General features: G+C 42.7%; 1 protein-coding gene across 4 annotated transcripts in view; it reads right to left on the bottom strand.

Annotated features, from left to right (window-relative positions):
- The window catches only part of LOC119160896 (uncharacterized), a 493,888-nt gene extending 493,500 nt beyond the window's left edge, over nt 1-388 (bottom strand). For all 4 annotated transcript variants that reach the window (XM_037413166.2, XM_037413167.2, XM_075880528.1 and 1 more), the window contains exon 1: nt 168-388. The gene's annotated coding sequence lies outside the window, so the exon portion shown is untranslated. The remainder of the gene's footprint in view (nt 1-167) is intronic.
- Between the last annotated feature and the right edge of the window lie 23,085 nt (nt 389-23,473).

Below are 23,473 nucleotides of genomic sequence, written 5' to 3'. Positions count from 1 at the left end.
CATACTGTTTGGCAGCTTTGCCCATATACGCGTGCTCTCCACAGCTATAGCTGGATGGCATGCACTATACCATCGTGAAGGCTTGCCGCTGTTAGGGTTTAATTTGACGTTGATAGTACAAACCTTTCAAGCAGATAACAGTTTTCATGCCCCAGGCGGGAACTCACCGGGTTTCTTTTCTTGATCGGGTCCAGCCAGCCGCGACAACGAGGAGCGATGATTACCGCCGATTGAAGCACTCGTACACGCAGCGTTCGATTTAACAAGCCGTTCGGATAACTACGCAGCACAGCACGTCGCACAGCGTTTGCCGAGCGCTTCTCCGTTGGAACACCCTGATTACGCTGAGGCCCGCGTCTCTTAGGGCACGGGAAAGGATGTGCGACAATCCGGCCCGTCGTAGAACGGATACATAGGAGTAGGAGAGGTGACAGCTTTAGGCGGAAGCGAAAGGGCATAACGCCGGAAAAGCATCCACTTTTTTCATATCTCACTCCTTTGACATCCGCTTACGACTAAGGAGGCGCACGTCAGAACCTCTCGAATTGCGTCTTCCCTTTTCGTAAACGCTGCCTTTATACGTTACGCTGGCAAGCGCACTTTAGAGCCTACGCTGAGCTGAATAAAAACTGAGCGAATGTATAGTGCTATGATTGAGTATTCATTACTTCACAAGTGAGTGGTGACAGGATTGGCGCCACTTGCGATACCTTCATCGATTGCGGTTCCTTACAGCTTCGTAGTATCAAATATTTCAAGCCTCTTTTATTCTTCGTTTAGGTACTGCAGCATTGCATGTTGTTGTTTGTATGTGCACGTATAGTAGATGTTTATGCTGATTATTTGACTTTCTCGCTTCGTTTCTGCTTTGTTTTATCAATTTGTTCTCAGAGTACTGGTTATAATACAATCGGTAACTAAAGTAGCTCTCTTATCATTTGTACAGAACCGATTGCTACCGACGAATACTACTGCGCAAAGCGGCATGCCTTCATGTCTGTTCTGTGTGCTTGTTGGTGAGATCACTGTTCGTGAGATCATTTTCATATGCGAGCGCATATGTGTATTTCACACGCAGGGGCATGTTTAAAGAATTTTCGCAGCAAACGACAGTACTGCATAAAGTCAGCTAAACACTAGCATTTGCTAGCGCATTTCAGTAGCTGTATATTCTGGTAACCTTGATTAGGAAGGTATATTCACCATACTGGCACGAATCAGTACACAACAAAAGTTCAGGTTATACGAAGAAAACTTCCCTCATATAAAATCCTTGCTCAATAATAGCGTGCCCTACACTCTAACAAAAAAAGTTAGTAATCAACTAGTTAACGCCTGCGTTTACTAGTTTACGGAGTATTTTACTATCTTCGCGGCATACTTTTACTAGCCACCAGCTAGTAGAGCTAGTAACTTTAGCCGTTACTAACCAGGCAGGCTTTCTTGGTGTTTTTTTTTACCTAGGGAACTACTTAGCCACCTACGTTGCCAGATATTTCATAGATTCCGCAGTATATTTTGCTTTAATGGTGACATCATAAGCAATATTGAGGCAAGCTCTAACTTTATTGGCTACCTTGGAATAGAAGTTTCGTGCTACGTAATGGTACACACGTAATTAAATAGAAGGGGACATGATGATGCATAGACAACAGCAACAAACTCTGTGACTGCTAACCAGTACGCTGTGTTCGGCCCCTAAGCAGGGGTATATATAACCTATAGTCTTGATGCTGCTGCTGCAGTATATTTATACAATGTCCAAGTCTTGATATTTACTTGTGCACGTGTTCTCGTGATCCGCACATTAGAGTTCTCATACTCATATTAGCATATAATCAAGTGAGTATGAAAATTATATGCTCATATAGACTCGTATAAGCATATCATATGCTCATATAGGTCCATGTGAGCATATGAGATTAACAAATGATCATACATAAATCATATGATCAAGTCGTCAATTTTTTATGAGTATTTTGCTGTGATGCGCACTTACCCCAGTAAAGTTACATGAAGTAATTAAAAGCCATTATTATTTTACGAGGGCCATTGCAATTCATTTTCATCCTATATTTTCGTAATAGAATCATATTGATATGGCCACGCACACGAACATTCAACAAAATAGGCGTAAGCCTCAATTTGCGGCGCCTACCAACAATTTAGTAATGAACTAACCACTCGAGTCAGCACTATTCACTAACTAACTAGGTAGTGATTTTAACTACCCAACGACGTTGTGCTTTTAACCAGCCTGGCAGTATTTGGGCTATGTTTTTTACTAGCCCAATGAAGTAGTGCCTTTCACTAGGGTTGCTTTTACTAGCTGCCTTTACTAGCTGGTAAGTGGATTCTGTGACAAGTAACAGTCTAGACTTAGTAAATATACCAACCTTTTTTCGAAGAGTAAGAATTTACAGTTCTTCATTCAACACAATTCATTTTGAACAGTAGGACACATCAGAGACTAATTAATCACATTTAGTCAACTTTAACACCAAGGCTACCGAGTCCTCGCTTCTCACATTCCTTACCCGTGACAACTAGATGATTGAAATGATTTGTTAGATTGCACTTATTTCGGAAATTGGCTGATGTTTTTATTGAGAACTCGGACGTCACACTCTAATAAAAACGTGGATTGAAAACACTTGGGAGAACAGTGAACAAAATATTTTTGGTGTTTTCCTTTTCCTATCTCATTTTTACACGTTGGTCGCTTCAATTCGTTTTTCAATAAACGCTATCTTTCACACTTCACAAAACATTTTCTTTTCTACCGAAGTATATGCCTCAATACCATAGTCATTGACATAATGTACCTGTTACATTTTTCAGAATGACAGCATTGTCCGACTCATTTTTACCGCTCACCGCAATCGAGTGGAACGACCTTCCCGCTTATGAAGAGCCATCCAGCAGCTTGAGGAGGCCCTGGCAAAGCAGAGGAGAAAGGGAGCCGACGCCCTGGACAACGTGAGCGGAGGAGCCCGAGTATCCAACGCCTAGCCGGAGCACAACGTCCTCAAGAGCTAGGCCCTGGGACTATATGACTCTATTAGCCATAGTCTTCAGATAGGGAATACCCGCGCCCTGCGTGGCCGGTGACTTTCCGCACGCCAGATGCGTAAATAAGTGTTGTTTCTCTCTCTTCCCGCTTATGTTCGGATCATGCACCTACAAATAACGCTTTCGCCAAGCGCTAACAAAAGTGGTTTAAAGAAAAAGCTTTTTTACTTTACTCACTCCTTCACCTTATGTATGTATGTATGTATGTATGTATGTATGTATGTATGTATGTATGTATGTATGTATGTATGTATGTGTGTGTACGTATCTATGTATGTATGTATGTATGTATGTAAATACTCGTATGTGTGTGTATGCATACATGCGTGCATGTGTAGATTTCTGTAATTCATGCGTCGCCGCTCAGGCACATTTTAGGAAGACTGATTGCTGCAGTACACTCTGAAGTGTTCCCGAGTCGAGACTGTGGTGCTTTGAGATAAGTCCGCAGCGCCGAATATGCTTTGTGGGAGACAAAAAACTATGTTGTACATTCAGTAGGTCACCCCAGCTACAAATGTTACGTAACAAGGGGACTGCATGTATAAATATGAAAAATAAGTGAATGAGTGAATAATTCATTAAAAGCACCGAAAAACTATCATTCGGCCTTGACATTCGCACTTTCTTTTAAAAATTTTACTATTACATTGATCAAATGATCAATTGCCCAACACATTACGTTTAGTTCAAATTGTAATAGATATGTGGCGGCAGCCAAGCCAACCCGCCAGGCAGCGTCACCCTCCGCCGCTCTCCAGAATCTTTAAAAAGAACCCGATAAAACTAGTTGATGTTTGAGATTCGCGCCGCGCGGTTGTATCTGCTTCTGCTGCATGTGCACGGGTCCCAACAGTGGTGATCCGGGCGAGGCTTACCGCCTTTTTCAAGAGATTTACGCCATGGATACTTCCCCTCACACAGCGGCAATTTCCGCTGTCGATATCAGGTTTTCGCCGTTTTGGACAGCGGACCTGCAGTTTTGGTTGCTGCATGTGGGGTCCAAATTGACCTCTCGTAGTATTGCCGCTGAGCTAACACGGTACCAGTGGCGTACGTACCAACTTTATTGCAAGTGTGGGAGTGCAGACATGCCTCACTTGTCAACCAGGGTAATATAAAGGGCGTCCCAGGTAGCTTTAGCCCAAGTTTACCAATATGCCGGCACATGCAATTACGACGCGACCAAATGCGTGTTGCTCACCGTTGCCTGTAGTTAGACAATTTTTGTGTTCTGAAATATTGTGTAATAAGATCTCTTTAATTATGGAACTTTTGAAGGAACGAAGATGGATAAAAAATTCAATGAAAAAGTTGTAGATCAGCTTGCAAAATGTCCAATTAGAATATTTTAAACTTTTTATCTGGTAGGTATTAGTGTTTTCCTGCTGATTACAAATGCCGTCGATAAACAAAAAATAGCACGTGACAAACCGACTAGTGTGCCAGTGCGAACAGTGACTCTAGTGCTCCCTTACGTTCCGCGTACGTACGAGCATAACATTTCCCCCATGGTGCTGTCTCGGCAGACCCGCAACGATGGTTGAGGCTTTACGATGAACACATTTTGCTATCGGCCCCGAAAACGATATTCACTGTGACTGCTTATCGCGTCACGAGCCGTCACTATTGCTGAACCGTTGTGAGGGAAACGTCTTGTTCGTACGCGTAACGTTAGAAACTACTAGAATCATCGTGCGCACTGACGTGCGAGCGAGTTGGTCACGTGGTATTTTTTTTATTTCGCCAGAATTTGTAACTAGCAGAAAAACACTGATACTTAACACATGAAAAGTTGAAAACTATCTATTCGGACGTTTTTGCAAACCCATCTACAAATTTCTCAATGCAATTTTTATTAATTTTTGTTTCTTCAAAAATTAGCCTAACTCCAGGCAACGGTGAGCAACAGGCATTTGGTCACTTCGGAATTGTGTGTGCCGGCATAGTTTCACTCTGGCTGTTACCTGAGACACACACACACACAGACACACACACACACACACACACATATATATATATATATATATATATGTGTGTGTGTGTGTGTGTGTGTGTGTGTGTCAATAAGAAGAAAGAAAAGTGGGAGAAAAAATGACCAGCCGTGAGCAGGAATCGAACCTACGACCTTCGAAGAACGCGTTCAATGCTCTAACCCCTGTGCATTGTGGTTAGAGCATCAAACGCGTTATTCGAAGGTCGTAGGTTTGATATCTGATCCCCCACGAGTGGTATATCGCAGATCGAAGAACTTACGCGACATACTAACCTCATCAAGAATTACCGCCACCAATTTTTCTGGTTGTCATCCATGCAACAAACCCCTTGCAAAGTTTGTAACCACATGACGATGACCACTTTGGTTAAGAGTACATCATCAAACTTTCATCTAAGAATTAAAGGGAATTTTGACTGCGACACAAGCAACATTGTGTACATGCTTGAATGCTCTGTGTGCAAACTCCAATACATCGGACATACTAAAACGCCTTTTAAACTGCGCTTTAATAACCATAGGTCACATGCCACAAGCCTACCCAATCTACCTTTGTCTAAGCACGTTAACATTCCTGATCACTCATTCAATAGACTAAGAGCTACTATACTGGAATCAGGTTTCCCTTCACACTATGATAGGGAACTGCGCGAGTCATTTCTGATACATAAGTTCAACGTGATCTTATCTGGTACAAATAAAGATCCAGGAAAACTGACGTTTCTTTCGGCGCAGAACTAAGTTCTAGTTTCATCACAGTCTGTACATAATTACTGTACATGCAGATTTTTGCTACGCCTTTTTCGGTGCAGTGAATTCCTTCACTTTGTCTTACCAATTCTGTTTGTGCCCCATGAAATTCTTAGTTACGCATTTTATTCCATTTGAACGTTTTCTGCTATACTTTTTGCCTTTTTTTGTGCGTGTGATTGGCTGTATTGGTTTGATAGTTTTGTTTGTAGATATTACTGCAATTTGCAAACTGTCATTCATGTGATCTACTTCATGTAAACACCGTTCATGCATTCTCATAATCTTTCTTTGACATTGTTTTGACATTTTCTGCTGTTCATTACTCACCACGTCACAGTAGATAGTGTATGATAGTGATAGTTCCCGTGTCAGGCGCCCTTGATATGCCATGACTACTTAAAAAAATTGCAATTTTGTATCGTATTTTTCCTTATAAAGGCTGGTGCCCGGTTGAAACGTAGGAAAAATAAAGAGTTTTCGGTTTGCCTGTCCTCCACTTTTAGGTATATATATATATATATATATATATATATATATTTACATATACATATATATATCAGCTTTGGAAGCGTTTTATTCTACAGTTACGATAAGAGTCTGGCCTTCGTCAAAAAAGAGGGGGTACATTTTGTTCGCACTCACATGTATAGTACTTTCAGTAAAAAATAAGAGGGAAATACAGCTAAGACAAAAAAATGAAAGAAAAATGACAAAAACACGGAATAAAACCCGAGAACTTTGCAATTGTCTGGTATACACTGTCCCAAGTAACGCAGAATGTTATCCCAACGTTGAATGAAAGCGCCCAGATGTCAGTAAGCAACGTTGTCTAAAAGCGCTTAACGTCTTCTGTTTTGATGACATGAAAACGTTGCTACAATATGGCAATATGGCATATATTCAGGACAATATGGCAACGTCCAGGATCAAATTTTCAACGTCAAGGCAATGTTTACGCAACATACTAGCAATGTGTTGTAAACATTGCTGTGTGACGAGTTGACTTCCATCCGACGTGCGCAGAAAATATATACTACTTTGTGTGCATTAGTAATAAAAGACATCTTGATTTTCATTGTAATAAGGGTTGAAGTGCAAGCACGAAAGCGCTGGAAGAAAGGCATCTTATGGCGAGGAGTGGAAAGCAAGGTGGACAACATGTGTTGTCTTCTTTGCTTTCCAATCCTTCCCTTCTGTTTGCCTTTCATGTCGCACTTTCGAGCTTGCGCTGCAACGCTTATTACAATTGAATTTAGCAAACTAGCCCAAATAGCCTCTATTCTGCATCCTGACTTGTTACAGAAACCACCTTGAAGCTTTTGGCCAGGAAAAAAGCTCTGGTATTGTGGGAAAATTTCCATAAATAATGTTCATGCAGGAAATGTTTCTGAACAGCTCTTTATCAACGCATTCGAACATGCATAAAAGGTGTTGTTTGAACAGTGAAGCTATAAAAATGTGAGAATACACTTGTGCGTGCTAATAAGACCCAGAACAGACTTTTAAAGTCCCAAAGCCTCCAACGCTTGCGATATACATGCCGTGTTTTTGTTAGAGCATTGCAACATGTAGTTTTGCTCTGTGTAAGCAATAACTACAATAAGTAGACATGTTTTGAGGATGCAATATTTTTGCGTGCAAAATTGGAGCAACCATGAGGACATATAGTTCCACAGCTTAGGCAGGAGAGAACATGCCGAAAGGCCTGAATGCCACCTGAAGGAGAAAAAGAAGACATTCATTTACGCTGATTCACTTAATAGTTTTTTGTCGTTGTCACAGAGCAAGACTTGAATGGGAATTTTACAAAACATATTTTAAGCATGCATTCAATTTTAAATAGGAAGAAAACACGTTGCGAGTTTCTTTTTTTACTGTTTCAACTCCTGCGTCGTAAAAACAAGTACAGGTGCAAAACGGAAACACATCTTGTTTATAGAATCTTAGCAAACGTTTGACTAAAAAAGCTTTTTCTATAGTAATTGCAATATATGAGGAAAGGTGCATAGACAAGGAAGAAGAGGCTGGCGAAACTTTGTGTCAAATAGATAAGAGGACACGAATATTATAGACAACCATTGCTTTATCGATAATTTTTTAACATATGCAAGCCTTGTTTACAATGTCGGTTACCACTGCTGTTGACTGTCTATGTCTCCATTTCATGAACAGAGACCATATAACAGAGTTGAGAAGCTGGCACATCCCACTCAGGTGCAGGTTGTTTCGACGGAGGTTAAAAAGTCCAAAACAAAAACCTATTTTCACCAAAACAAAACGAACCTGCGGATATCTGTGTAGCAAAACATGTTGCACATCAAAAGAAGCTTCTCATGAGTTTTAAAGCAACTGAACTTTATGATTACTGGCTGGCATGCATTCAGTAAAAAGTGGTGTATGAAATGTGGCTCCTTGATTACATAAAAAATAGGCCTTTACAATTTAAGGTAGCCGGTACCGGTCAGAAAAAGTGAAAGGCTATCAGTGGAGCAACTGCTCAGTGTAATTCATACAGGACAGTGACCTCCCAGCCACAACCAAACGAGAAATATTCATCACAAAACGAACACACAAGGCATGCGAATATTTTGTGTTCGATTCATTACCAAGTTGTGCTTTCGTTCATTAGACCGCAAGTGATTAAACTGCCATGATAGAATTATTCTTGTTCATTCAGTCTTTATTTTAATGTTTTGTATCTTGAGTGAAGCTCAAGTTATCTTTAGATTGTTATGCGCTACTCTGCATAACTGTCTAGTATTTTTTTCATTTAAGCATTTTTAGTATTGTGTGTGCCACTAATTTTAGCATTTCAACTTCTTTTGATATGAAGCGTATGCAGCTTCTAACTTCATACTTTGTAGCAAATGGTTATGCGCATCTTTGGAAAAGTGGCAAAGTACTCTCACTGATTTGTGGAAGTCGTTAGAGAGGAAGTTGATTTTTTGAAGCCATTCAGAACGCGTAATATGACCGGGTAGCCTCTTTCTCACAAGAATATAATACTATAAATGTCTACTAAGTATATACATACAATCATACTTGTGGGCACAGGAACAGCAGCAGGCGCAGGAATTGCAATCTTTAGGAGTAGAATGACAACTGGACACCAACCTGCATCAACATCAGAGAAGCAACTAACAGCCATACCGCTACAACAGTTCACATGCCCAGAGAATTTCACATATGCAAACTGCGCAGCACATTGAACTTGCTAGTTTTTACTCAAGACTTTGCCAATGTGTCTCAACTTGAGTGAACGAGCTAGCCAGATCAGGGTAAGTCCAAGAGGAGTACACTGTCGACGATGTCGGCAAACACCAATTGCAGGGTGATGGCTGTGACGACCGTGGAACAAGCCATGATGCGAGAAAATAGGTTGACACTGAGGGCCTGGATTATGAAAAAGTGATTAGACCCATACTAGTAGCTGATGAAGCAAAATAAAAAACCGGATGAGAACACTTCCGAAAAATTGCGGAGAATTGGCTGACAAGATGTGTCTGCTACAAAAGGTATGAAGGGTTATAACATGACCATTGACATAGGTTTCTATGCTGCTATGGGAGAATGTAGAAAGACCCCTAAAATAAGGATCGGATCGGAATCTCTGCCATGCATTGGATCATGTGAGGGTGCTCACATGCGCAGGAAATAGCAGAGGATCTTATATAGAGCGCCATCCCATTGATGCGGCAGTGCATGAGAGGACAGGATGGTGTTCATATCGCAAAGTCTGAAGATTAAGGAGTAGCGCTGCATTGTCAGATTTGGACAGCATTCCTTGTTAAATTGGTCACGATTCAGCACCGACAATTTCCATGCCCATGAAAAAACATCAGATGGAGTAACTGTTCAGTTCGGACGACAAACTCGGGAACACTGAGGTACACTGAGTCATGTCGCGACGAAAAGAAGATTGGTAAGAGGGAGTCCTTGGTTCGCTTATCACTGGGATTGTTGTCATTGGGCACGTAGTGTGTACTTAGACTAAACTTCTCAATCAGACTCGCAGTTTCTGCTTCCCTCGTCGCTGACTTCTTAGTCGCTGTCTTCAAACAATGTGCAATCTTCAGTGCCATCAAGCGCACTGGATATGCCGCACTTCTTAAAAGAGCGCGCAGTCAGAATTTCTTGAATGTCGTCCGACGCTGCAGCAGCAGGCCTTCCAACGACGCACATTTTTTTCATTCACTCCAATGTCTTGCCTGGCTTGAAAGTTGGATGATAACTACTCAGCTAGGACAACTTTCCTTTTATAGGAGGCACAATAACGACACCGCCTGTTTGGTGCCACTGAGGTAAACCACCCACAGACTACTTGAAGTGCGACTCGAAATGACGAACAGTTCGCCTCAAAGCTTGCCAGAAAAATCGAAATGGGGGCCTCATGTGCGTACTTAAACCAGGTGTTGGCTCGGCTACTAACCGCTACAATACCGTCTAGGTGGCGCTAGTTGTGCACCACTTTTCAAAATAAAAAATGGCGCGTTTTTCAATATTCTCGAGTCTAAACCGACCCTGAAGTTTCATACAAAAAAATCTGAAAAAAAACTATCAGGCTAGATATTAATAATTATGGTATATCAATTCTCATTGTGTTTTAAACGACTGATCCCATGAAAGCTGTACCATGACTGACAGAAAGTTATGTAACAATGTAGCAGTGAAAACACACAGCAGTGAGGAATTTTAAATAGTGAAGACATAAAATTTGTGAAGCTCTATTTTGAGCTGAATCATTGGCTCCTTACTAATCATTGAAAGCAATGAATCAACATTTTAAGCTTATTTACGGTCTTATTTCAGTTATTTGGCTCAGACATATTAAGTCTGCCTAGTTATTTTTCGAGTGGCAATGTACGTTGAGTTAATATATATAGCACAAAAAATTGTTAGTAGTTTAAATTTGCCATATAATATGGTGCTTACCAAACAGATGGCGCTCACAAAGTAGTATTTCTTTCTGTCACTCTTCATCAGCTGCATTGGTGGCAAAGTAAGATTAAATTTTGCATCTGATTTTCTTCTTCCGGCACGTGCATATGTACCTAAAACAAAATAAATTTCATCGAAAACATAGAAATAAAATTAATATGTTCTTTGATACGGCAGAGTATGAAACAGAGTTATAACTATGAGCAGTTGTGAAAATTTTCAAAAGATGGGTGAACACATTATTCAAAATATGGACTCAGATTTAACAGAGGAAAATATAACAAAGACTAGTATCCTCAGTATGCCCTCGCACCAAATCAGCAGAGATCACGCAGTTCACTGCTTGTATCATATATCTCGACACATCAAGTAGGCGGCCACGGTTGCTGTGCGCCAACTTGTCACAATGGATGAATCATGACTCGAGAAGCTTTCTCTTTCCCCACTTTTGTTCGCGAGCCAGTGTCGTCTGATTACTGAAGTCAAAGGCATGCCCCTCGGTCCAGCAGTGTTCGATGAGTTCTGTCTTGGGATGCGTGGCATGCGCGGCTTTTGCAAAGCCCCATTTGTGTTCCTTGAGCCTTGTTGGTCACTTACTGCCTCTTCAACTGATGCATATGGTGTTTTATACATCACTGTTTGTTCTTATCACCATTTGCAGTCGTGTGAAATGAAAAATGAGGTTGGTGCATTGGAACACAACCTTTATTAGAGAATGTTTATCAACGACACCTAGAAACGTGTGCGAAAGAAACAAGGAAAGTGCCACGAGAAATAACATCCTATGTTTTTATACCGTACGTTCAGGGTTTGTCAGAATCCGTTCGCAAAGCGCTTCATTCGCTGGGCATTAAACCCTTTTCAAACCTCATCGTACCTTGGGAAACGTGTTCAGCAAGCCCAAAGACCAAACTCCCGCGAACGATAAAAGCACAGTTGTTTATAAGGTACCGTGCGGTAACTGCGACACCACTTCGATCTGAAAAACAGGCAGGAGGTGGTAGACAATGCTTAAGGAGCACAAAACAAAACATCATAAAAGCCACGCATTTTAAGACATAACTCGTCAAACACTGCTTCAAAATGGGGCAAGTCTTCGATTCCCATAATGCGACGACGCTGACTTGGTAACAAAGTTGACAGAACAGAAAGCTTCTCGAGTCATGGTTCAACCGTCATCACCAGTCAGCGTGCAACAACCACCACGATCCCTACCGGATGTGCAAAAACATACGAGACAAGCAGTGAATTCGGTGACCTTTGCTCATTTGGTGCCAGTGTATACAGGTGATGCCACTCACTTGGGAGGCAAAATGTCTGTGTAGCTTTTGTGATATTTTGTTATATAAACACGGAGTACATATTATATTCACGAAGGAGCAGACCTTTATTTTCATGTTAATTTAGCAATGTTCAATTATTTCAAGAGAAAAAAATTGTTTTTATTCAAGTAAGAAACAAGTATTAATAGACTTGCTTTATATATTTGCCTATATATTCAACTCCTGAGGCAAAATAAACATTGCCACTCTGCATTTATGCCATTTGTTTACTACTGATAATCTACGATCCCATAATTATGCTACTGTCAGTGAACTGTTTTCTTGGCAAAGTGTTATCCATGCGTTTCTTCTATTTGGCTACATCTCCTGTGTTAATTAAAAAAAAACTTCCAAGCATTTCCCTGAGGGTGAACATGGTTAAGTGCGAATGCACGGGGTGATGCTATGAGGGGTATTTATTAATTCGCACTATTATATTTATTATTCACACTATGGTGCCTTTATGGTGTAATGGTTCCTGGGAATCGCAATTTGATCACACGGGGGGGAACGTCCACTCGCCGTTGACGATTGCAAGCGGCGTCTTGACGCCGGCCTTCATCGCCCTTCTCCGCCTGACGCTTGCGTTGTCGTTCCGCTTGTTGGGCCGCGTTCGCGGATCGATGCTGACGCCTCATCTCGGCCCCGCGAACGCGGAGTTCACCATCCGCTGCACGCTTCGCCCGCTTGTCCTCGGCCTCGCGAGCGCGAAGTGCGGCATCCTCTGCACGCTTCGCCCGCTTGTCCTCGGCCTCGCGAGCGCGCAGTTCGGCATCCGCTGCACGCTTCGCCCGCTTGCACTCGGCCTCGCGAGCGCGCAGTTCGGCATCCTCTGCACGCTTCGCCCGCTTACGTTCGGTCTCACGAGCCTTTCGCAGCGCCGCCTTGTCTTCCAACGTCGGGGAAACCACCGCGGTACCGTCACCTCCAACGACGGGTTCAGTGCTGGCATTCGGTTGTACTGCATTCGTTGTTGATGGTAGCGTTGCCTCTGGGACATCCATCGCACGACCCGCTCTCGACGGGAGACTGAGAGAGAAGGTGGGCGCGCGAGAGAGAGGGGTGCGCGCGCAGCTGCAGCGAGCGAGGAGAGCGGAGGAGCGAGCGAAGGAGGAAGGGGACGCGCGCAGCGGCGTTAAAGATATAAGGCGCGTTACTGACACCGATATCAGCGTCGCGTCCGTGGCTTATTCGGTAGAGCGTCGCGCTGCGGCCCGCCAAGTCCTCTTTCTTTTAAAAATAGAGAGAAGACTGCGGACGCCGCCGACGGCGGTTGATGGTTCGGGGTCGCTTATAAAGTGTATTCACACCTAAAAGTGCAACAGTCAACCACCAAATTTTTGGTTGGTAGTTAGCTCAATGAGTGCTCCTCAGTCTTTCAGAATCGTTATTCTAAATTTAAAGCATCAAAACAAACTTAACCCAATTTTAGGCATTTGCCTTAGGTGAAATTTCCCAAATTTTTTAGAATTGAACAAGGTTAATTTTTTTGCTCTATCTTGCCATATATTATTCAAAATTTATGTACTTCCTCTTAATAAAGATACTGTATCAACGGTTTCGCAGAGGCATTCCCTTGAATAACATGTTAAGCTGCAAATTCACAACAAAACATGGCTAGTTCAGGTACTATGCCTAGCCTTCCTTATGCTGGTATAACTTCTGTTAGCAATATTTTGCCTCATGAAAAGCAACAGAATACATGCATTTTACGGCATTTTGTTTACAACGTAATGTCTCTCTGACATTCAGAATACTCTAACATGCACCACTCTATGATGGCTAAATTGGAACTTGAAGCATACTGAACAAAAACAGGGAAAAAATACGAAAGCATCAAAATTTCACTTGAAAGCAGCTTCTGTTTTGATAAACCATTTACTTTCAGTGTTTCTGAACATCTGCCTATATTTTGGAACATTTCTAGTTGCCACAGCTGCACACCAGTCTTTGTGAGGCAGCACATTTGTGGCCATGATTTCAGACGTCAATGAGTCATATGTAAGCTGCGCACTTTCCTGTCCTACTACTTTCTATTTTATACACCTCTGATGTAGATCATGCACTCTTCCTTCCACAAAGGGGCCAAGATAGCCCTCCTTTCGGGGCTTTACTCTTTAGCCGGTAGCATTATTCACTGCCGGTGCTATTCACACTCGATTTAAGAACCCTACAGAGGGAATGCAGGGGGTTGAGAGACACGAGCGATGGCTGGCGAGGTCGGCAAGCCCATTTCTCAGGGGATGTTAAGCGTCACCTGCTCGACTTAATCACGTGGCCACTAGATGTGGCAATTTGTAAAAAAAAAAACGACAGAGCCGACTACACGTGCTTCGGTGTTCCCTTTAACCACTCTGCACATATTCTGCGGGTGTTGCGCGTGGTCTGCTTGATACTTATGATGTCGCTACATGCAGAAGCTACCCGGAAAGCTATCTTTTACTACTTCCTGGCTATCATTACACAAAGCCCTTTTCCATGCCTTGCAGTGAGCCAGAAAATGGGGACTTCATGGGCAAGAACGCCGTAGGAGATTTGCCAGCCAAAATATTACAAGCCATCTGTATCACTAAACAGATGCATGGGATGTGGCTTTTTTTAATTTATTACATAGCTACTTGAAATCTTCAAGAATATGAATGGGGATCGGGGTGACATCAGCCATGATGTGGTGCAAGCGTGGTGAGCAGGCAGAGGGAAAGACGAGGTCAAGCAGTGCGACATTTGTACTTGGAGAGCAGTCTCACACTTACATTCACGAATGCAGTGCTCAGACTTAGTGAAACATATCATAGTCAATTCTTTCAACTATAAAGCGAGCTCCCCTCGCAGCACAACTAAATTGTAAAGCACATGCGAATCGCACTCGTTGAACTTTTAACAACGAATCTAATCATATCATATTCACTTAGATTTCTAATCCAAAAAGTATGTATTTATTTGATATGCCTTTGGCAGTATTCAATTCAGTGTAAGAAGTTCATAATATTCAGGCGCTCCTATAAAGTAAACAGCACAGTGTCCATAGTCGCGAAAGTTTAAAGGCCTTATCAAGTGCGAAAAGTGCCCGACCCTGTCTCTACACGAGCGCTGAACAAAATTATTGGTTGCCATTATAGATCACCAAAATTTTCGAAAAAATGACGTCGTCGTGTGGCATCGTCGTTTGGTCTAAATTGGCCAGATCACCGAGAAACTGGCAAACCGCATGAGGTGCACATAGCTTTTGGCAACGGAATACAGTCAGCCGAAAAGGAGAACAAGATCGCTGCTTTGGTGTTCAAATCCTCTAAGACAAATGCATATGATATCTTCGGCGTCTTATTGGGACAGAAATTTCGCACACCACCTGCGCACTTACCGGGCTCTCACGAATGTGGCGGCGAACCTGTCGAAAACTGATCAGTTCGTGCTTATGGTACTGCTGATCTTTTCATTCCAGTTTCAGAACCTCAGCACAGTGGTGTTGTATATGATGCGATCACGTGAAACGATTGCTTCATGAGTGCTCACCGATGTGAGTACTCATAGCACTAATATTTGAGATGGCTATCGTGAAAGCTCACGCACAGTCTTCTTTTATTTCAAATTTCTAATTCTTTTGTTTCAAACTTAATGTCCCCCCTACCCCCTTTTTGCTTTTACCATATTCAGTGTCTGCACAGCACGCTAGCTCATGGGTACCCTTGCCTTAGCGAGTGGAAGCTGCGCAACCAGTCCGGGTATCGCATTTGTCATTTGGAGGGCGCAGGGGAATAGGCAGCTCGCACATTTGTGGCTGCACCCTTTGAGCGCTCGTAAAGGTTCATCGGAGGAATACGCTTGAGTGCGTCTACGTTTTCTGCGAACGTCTCACTTTCTAGGTGTCTATGGTGGCCGATGCAAAGAGTAAATGAGTTATGTCCAGCTTTGTTCAGTGAAAGCCGGGTGCCTAGAAAGTAAGACATAACATGACCTACTCGAATGAACAGATTATTTGCCAAAGCTCAGCTTTGCTAGAGGTAAATTGTAAAGGTCTTACCTATTTCACGCAGTTTAAGCTTTATTCCTGCTCCATCTCTGCTAGATCAGTCACTCCCCACTACAACAAGCAAGTGGCGTCACATGAATGATTTTTGAGGACCAAATGACGATTCGCAATGCATGTGTTACCAATATGTGAGTGTAGGTGTTACGCTAGCAGACGCATTTTTATCGAGAAGTTGGTGTACTGCAAATATTGCTTCCAAACTTCAGAAGACGTTGAGACACTCGAAATTTGTGTTGCGGCGCGTGGCTGGGGACGCTGTAGAGCTCACGCAGCCATCCGCACTTTTTGCTGTAGTCAGGGAAATAAAGATCATTACTTCACAGTTTACAATATAGTTATTGTGCGTATGCAAGTTTGTTTTCCACAAACCTGCTTCCAACTATCCAAAAACTTGTCAATGGGCCCTTTTAAAGTCTGAATAACCCCTCCATGGAGGTCACTAAAATCAAAACTGGGGGTCCGTGGCCTCTGAAGTTAACCGCCACGCACCGGCGAAGAAATCTCGGGGGCTTGGTATTTTTCAGAAAAGATTTGCAGACGATTCGAAGTACCTCTCAGTTAGCACCTTTCGCCACCGTTTGCAACGTTTATAGAGGCTGCTTGGCCTTGTGACCCCCCTCTCCTCCAAATAAAAAAAATGTGATGTGCGTCATGTCGCCACAGCTTCGCATGCGCAGGCTAGTCTCTCGAAAAAGGTCCGATGTTATACTACCCTTTAACCAGTGTCATAATGTCCTACAAGTCTCAAAAATAGGAAAGAGCAAGGTCAAGTTCTTTGTGTACTTCAGAAACGCTTCTGCAGTCCACTGACTACAAAGACGAGCAACCAAGCAGGTCCTGGAAAACTCGGTATAATTGCCGAACCACATGGTGAGGATTGTGGCACGCTTTCTTTCCGTCTTTTTTTTTTTGCGGCACTCCTTTTCTTTCTTTCTGTTACTACGTCTGTTTCTTTTTTTAGCAGCCTCTTGTGGTTACATCGTGTATTGGAGACGTACCGACTAGATTTACCCACTAGGCTAAAAGGCGCTGAAGTCTGGAGTCTGGAGAAATAACCCATACGTGTTTCGCAGCATAGTGATGTTTAGCGGCATCACTTTTGACAAACGTCAGAAATGACGCAAGACATCTTCATGGTTCTTTTCACAGATGACGCCACCACCAAAGATTGTTTGCAAGATTTATTATTGGTTGAAAATATTTTGATTCATGCACTGCTACGCAAAGTTAGTGAGCACTGGTAATTACAAAACACGAAATGATCCTGCTAATGTGCGATTATTGTTGTGAAATAGAAGTAAAAGAGAAAAGTAAATCTGCACTAACCTGGGAAGCAGAAAAATGAGCTGCTGTCTTACATTTCACTGCCGTTTTACATGTTTCTAATTAACTTACGACAATTTTCTCTTCATAGAAAGGATTGCTGCTTCAATATTGAAATTTTTAGTTATCTTCTTGGACAATTTTTCGCCTCCTTGGTAATGCTTGAACAAATGGATCAACAAATTTGTGAATTCAAGTGTTTTATTTCGGGAGCTATTGGTTAGAATGCATTTTTTTTGCACTTATAGCACTTATTTTGCCCATTTTTATAAGCCTGCATGACTTTAAGATTGCTTTACTGGCTATCTCTCTTCGTAGAAACCTTGCATATTGATTCATGAAGAGGCTCAGACACTTTTATTTGGTAATGTTGAACAGTTTTTCCACACTGCCAGTGCAACGAAAGCTTGTACAGCAAAAACACTGGTTTTTGCTCGCACTGTTTTGATTGCTATGCAATACCGCTTCAGACTAGGCGACAATACTAGCTCTCATTAGAAAGTGGAGAATGTAAGCTTTCTAATTCAATGCAATTACCTTCAAAAGGCTGAGCATAGAATGTAAGCAAACAATGACTAAAATGTAGAGTGGGTGCTGTCAGACTGGGACCACCACCTTAATAAATATTTTGTTTGGATAGTTGGTACATGCTTACTCAATTCCAAAAAGACGCCTACCATGGGGGAAGAAATTTGAGGACAGAACAGAAAGGGTGTCACTCGTAACTAACTCTATTCTCAGAAAGCCAACGAAATATATAAGCACAGCAACCATGCGCGCGCGCATTGCCTCACACGCTACTAAAAAACGCGCGATAAGATTGACAACAAAAGAATGATGACAAAGAACCCACTAAATGAAAAAAATATTATGAAAAATCAAATTACCCACCAGGCAGAGCAACAAATGTATCACTAACATGCCTATCTCTTTTTATCTCTTTTAATCTGTTTTTTTAATGTAGTATGCTTTCAAAAAATTACGTGCCAATGTATCATTACTCTTTCCAAGGACGCACCCACTGGAAAACCTAGCCTCACACTTGGAGGTACCACAATGTGCAGGGAAATGAGCTGGTGCATAAAAAACAGAATTAGGGAGCAAGAACTTTCTGTAAAAATAAATTTTCAGAGAGCGCAGGCTAGGTTTCTCAGTGTATCAGTCCTTGGAAAGAGCAATGATACCTTGGCACGTTAAATTATGAAACCATACTAGAGTGAAAAAAGGGAGATACGCATGTTAGTATTACATTTGTTGCTTTTCATGGTGGGTAATTTATTTTCTTAGAATCTTTTATTGTTTAGTTGCTTTTTGTCCTCAATCTTTTGTTGTCAGTCTTATTGCATCTTTTTTAGTAGCATGTCAGGCAATGTGCGCACGCATGGTTGCTACGCTTATATATTTCGCTGGTTTTTCGAGAATAAAGTTGGTAGCGAGTAACGGCCTTTCCGTACCGTCCTGAATTTTCTTCCCCGATGGTATGCATCTGTCTATTTCAGCAAGTACTGTTATGTTTGTCAATAACGAAACCCTTGCATCACCAAAATTTTTCTTAACCTGTCCATTTAGTTACAGCAAGGGTCAGCTGTACACAAAAAATAAATGAAAGCATCAAACGATGCACCAGAATAAAAATATCAGGATAAGCGAAATGAAACGTATGTAGCCTAACTGCTCACATCCCTAAATCACACCAAAAAACATGCTCCTTATCTAAAATGTGCAACGGCAGCACATTTACACATGCGTCAGTTGACCTTGCAATCTCCTTTACCTCTACCATTTCCCTCACATTTCACCTAGACTAAGTGCAAGGAACACACTGTCTTCAACAATGGACCTAACCAATCGACCCATGTTAGAATTCTGAAAAATCTGAAAACTCCTGTTTATACAGTGCAGTGGTGCTCACAGAGTGTATCATTAGGTAAGGTTCCTGTCCGAGCCACTGATCTCCTGCATATCACAGAAGGAAAGGAGCATTTAAGGGCTCATTTTTCGTTCATATACGAAGACTGAGCACTCACAAAATATTCGCAAAGCGTTGTTTTTTGTTGCAGTAAGTAGTTGATAAAACACTCATCGTGAATAGAGTGGTTAGTTACTTAAAAAAGGCTTTACAGTGCTCACTCACAATTTTCGTTTCAGAGAGCGCAGAGTAAGGTCGGACCTAATGTGGTTTTCATGCGAACATAGCTGGCTACATGAACACAAAACCACATGCACGTGGTTATCACACAAACAACTTTCTTCAATGAAGGCTTCATTGGTGCCGCAATTATTGCCTCTAAGATGTAAATATTCATGACCCATAAATATGAACAGCCAAAGCAAAGACATCAGCCTTTGTGCTCCCTTGCAAGTCTGCCTCCTCTTCATTTGAAGAAGTCTGCTAGCAAAGCACTTGCAAGGGTTGTGGAAGCCAACACACTTATGACAAAGAAAGTAGCGGGTTGTTTAGACGGAAACTAAAGAGTGTTCTGTAAATGATAGTATGACAATCACTGTAAAGTTGATCTTAAGTGTGTTCCAGCATATATTATTTGTTAATATTTTGTAGACAAGCATGTCCCCACATATCTATCTGACAAGTTAACTCGCCTGCAAAGGCTGCTCCGAGCAAATGCAAGAGAAGGGACAAAAGATATAAATATGCAGCACCGTTTTCCAACTGAAATGTATTACAAAGCAGTGCATATGTGTATACTGTCTTTCAATTAGAACAGACAATCAGCCCACAAAAAATATACAACACGTTATTAGTAGGTTTTGACTGTAGTACAGCAATTACGATAAAAAAGTAAAGAAATTAGGGTGAACAAACACACCCCTATTGCAAAAAACAGCGTCCCCAGCGTGATGCCAGTACAATTTTTTGGAACTGGTAGAGGCTGGAGACACGGGTAAACGCTTGTATTCCCTGGAACTTCGCTGGCCGCACTAGGACAAAGCTGTGTCGCACTGGTAAGGGTTCTGGCTTAACTGCTGTGATGCTAGTGCACACTGCGAAGTGCTGGAAGCACTGCATTTTCACTGGCAAGCGCTGATGGATACTGGAGCATGCTCTGTTTCTACGAGCGCAGCGTGCACATTATTGTAGCGTGTGCCGTGGTATGCTTCGGTGTCGTTGAATATAAAACGCTTCACTGGACAGCACGGAGAGATGCTACTCTTACAGATACCGAGCACACATAATTTTTACGGCGCATGTAGGTATTGCAGAATCTATAATGCACCTTTTTTAGCATATGCCCCTGCGTATACCAGCCATTTTCGCATCAGCCGTATATTCTTGTAATGATTCCAAGCTGCAGTGTTTCTAAGCCTGGAGCTGCACGCCACTCGTAACAAAAGCAGGAAATTGTTTTTGCCGCCAAGTTGACGAAACGTAAATGAGCTCTCGTGATCGCTTCGCAAGGTTTCCCAGCGCAGGCAAAAAAAAAGCTATTTTTCAATTCCGCCACGCTGCATAAATGGATGTCTGGTCATGCTTATCGTTCTTCTTAATTCAGGTAACAATTAGAAATGTTCTGAAGCTTAAATGCAGAATCTTCAACTTTCCCAACTCACCGCGTCGAGAGTGGTCTTACCCAGTGCCCGGCCCTGCGAACATTAAGCCTGTCATGCTGGCTGCGTTGGTGTATATGTTAACAGCCCTTCTTGCTCCGCGTACACACAATTTTAAAGTGTGAGAATAACTGTAAAGTATAGTTTAGACATCCGTGAACCAAAAAGCAACTATGTTTGCCTTGTGTCGATGTTCGCACAAGGAGCGCTGACGATCGATGCGTCGCGCGTTCAGCTACGCATGCTGTCACCGAAAGCTGCCGGCCGCACTTAGCCGGTACTTCTCTGACTGATATGTAAAACATGACATTTCCAGTTGGTAATTTGGTACGCCTTCATGAACTGACTCCCTGGCATACGTTTTCAGGTGATTGCATTAGTATTTCAATGGCTGTTTTTTTAATTGTTGTTATTGATATAACTGCATATATCTATACACTGGATCGCCTGCTGTATACTGCCAGCAGAGGATCGAAAAACGGCTGTCGCTCGGTATCGTCACTCCGTAAATGCATTTCTGACAATGATTGACCTTCTGCTTACTTCAGGTAGATTCACGGTAAGAGTTAGAAATGTTGCAAAGCTCGAATGCAGAAACTTCAAGCATCGCAACTCAGCTGCTTCATGACGTGGTCTTACCCAGTGCCCCGTCCCATTGAGGCCTATCATGCCGGCCACGCCGGCGTACATGCTGCCAGTGCTTTTTACTTTAAGTAGGCCCAATTCTAAAGTGTAAGAATGACTTTAAGGTACAGTTTAATTTCCTGAGCCTAAACCAACCATTTCTCCGCGTGTGCGGTGCCCGCACAAGGAGCGGCGACAATCGATGTGTCATGCTTTCAGCAGCGCAGGCTGTCGCCGAAAGCTTCCTTCTGAGCGCAGGATCCAGTACTTCTCTGACTCTTATGTAAGAACGCGCAATTTTTAGTTGGCAATGTGGTACGCGTTGAACTAACACACTCGCCTTCTTTTTTCAGCGGATCGCTTTAGCAATTATCGAAGGTTTTTTAGTTGGAGGTATCGATATAACTGCAAATATGTATTCTGGCACGCCAGATGTGTACTGCTGCATCGTGGCTTGCGCGAAGAAAAAACTCAATATTCACTCTTGTGAGCGGATATCTACTGAACAATACATTTTGAATCATCTGTACACGTTGACCATTAGCAAGTGTGAGAAACGACAATCAAAGGAAAAAAAACTAATGGCAGCAACAGCCGACAATCTGTGCCTGCCCCTCCAGTCAATTTAAGATATTTCAGAGTTAAGATGTGGATGCTTGAAAAAACTTAACGCTTCTGCTATATCCGCACGTCATTCGGTGCCCGGTAGCCATTAGTCACTGTCAAATCAAGACGCAATTGCTATTTGGAAAGGAATTCCGCGTCAATCTTGACTGTGCGACTTGTAAACATGAAGTCGAACGGTGCGTTCTTCATATTGTTACGAGACAATGCCCCACTTAAACAGTGAGATAGGCGCTGAGGAAGACGAGGTGATTTTGTGTGTGCGCGCGCTCTCTCTTGTTCGCCATCTTGGCTTGCGCGTTGGCGCTGTGTAAATATATTTTAAAACGCCTAGTTTCCCTTGTGCCTTCACGCAACATTTTGGTGGAAGGTGCTGGGTTACAACGCACGACGGAGTTACGCAGCGGACGCCTAGTCTCTGCTCCCAACATGTCCACCGGCAGCGACGCTTCCTCAACTGCTACGCCCAATGCATCAATGGCGCCGACCTCTCCTGTTTATCTCGTGGCCGCTCCACCCCGCGATCCCGGCAACTTTTCGGGAACGGACGGCGAGGACGTGGATGAGTGGCTTAAACTCTACGAACTCTTCAGCACAAATCACAGGTGGGACCCAACCTTAATGCTGGCAAACATCATCTTTTATTTACAAGGAACGGCCAAGGCGTGGTTTAATAACAATGTGGACGGTATCACAAGCTGGGACGTATGCAAGACCAAATTACGCGAGTTGTTTGGTCAATCTGCCGGCTGCAAGCAGGCCGCTAGGAAAGAACTTGGCACACGTGTTCAGACGTCCACGGAGTCCTACCTGGCGTATATTCAAGATGTGCTGACCCTTTGCCGTAAAGTTGACCGAACCATGGCTGAAGCCGACAAGGTAGCGCACGTGCTCAAGGGCATCGCAGACGATGCATTTAACCTCATTGTGTGCAAAGGCTGTTCCACCGTGCAAGATGTTATCTTGGAGTGCCAACAGTTTCAAGAGGCTAAAAGCCGTCGCATTGCTTACCACTTTACGCGCCTTCCCAACACTGCTGCGACGTCAACATGTGCGGATCTCTGTGTACCGACCCTGCCCAATTCACACTCCAGTGACATCACGAGAATTGTACGCCGTGAAATCGAAGCCATCTCACCCGCCCCCTTGAGAGCACTGGCACCGAGTGATCCTCAGCCGACCATATCGCTAATACAGACCGTTGTTCGCCAGGAACTAGCCAAC

The sequence above is a fragment of the Rhipicephalus microplus genome, chromosome X (assembly GCF_043290135.1).
Source record: "Rhipicephalus microplus isolate Deutch F79 chromosome X, USDA_Rmic, whole genome shotgun sequence".
Classification (NCBI taxonomy): domain Eukaryota; kingdom Metazoa; phylum Arthropoda; class Arachnida; order Ixodida; family Ixodidae; genus Rhipicephalus; species Rhipicephalus microplus.
Note: the sequence above shows the minus strand (reverse complement) of the source record. Positions and strands in the feature narration are given on the sequence as shown.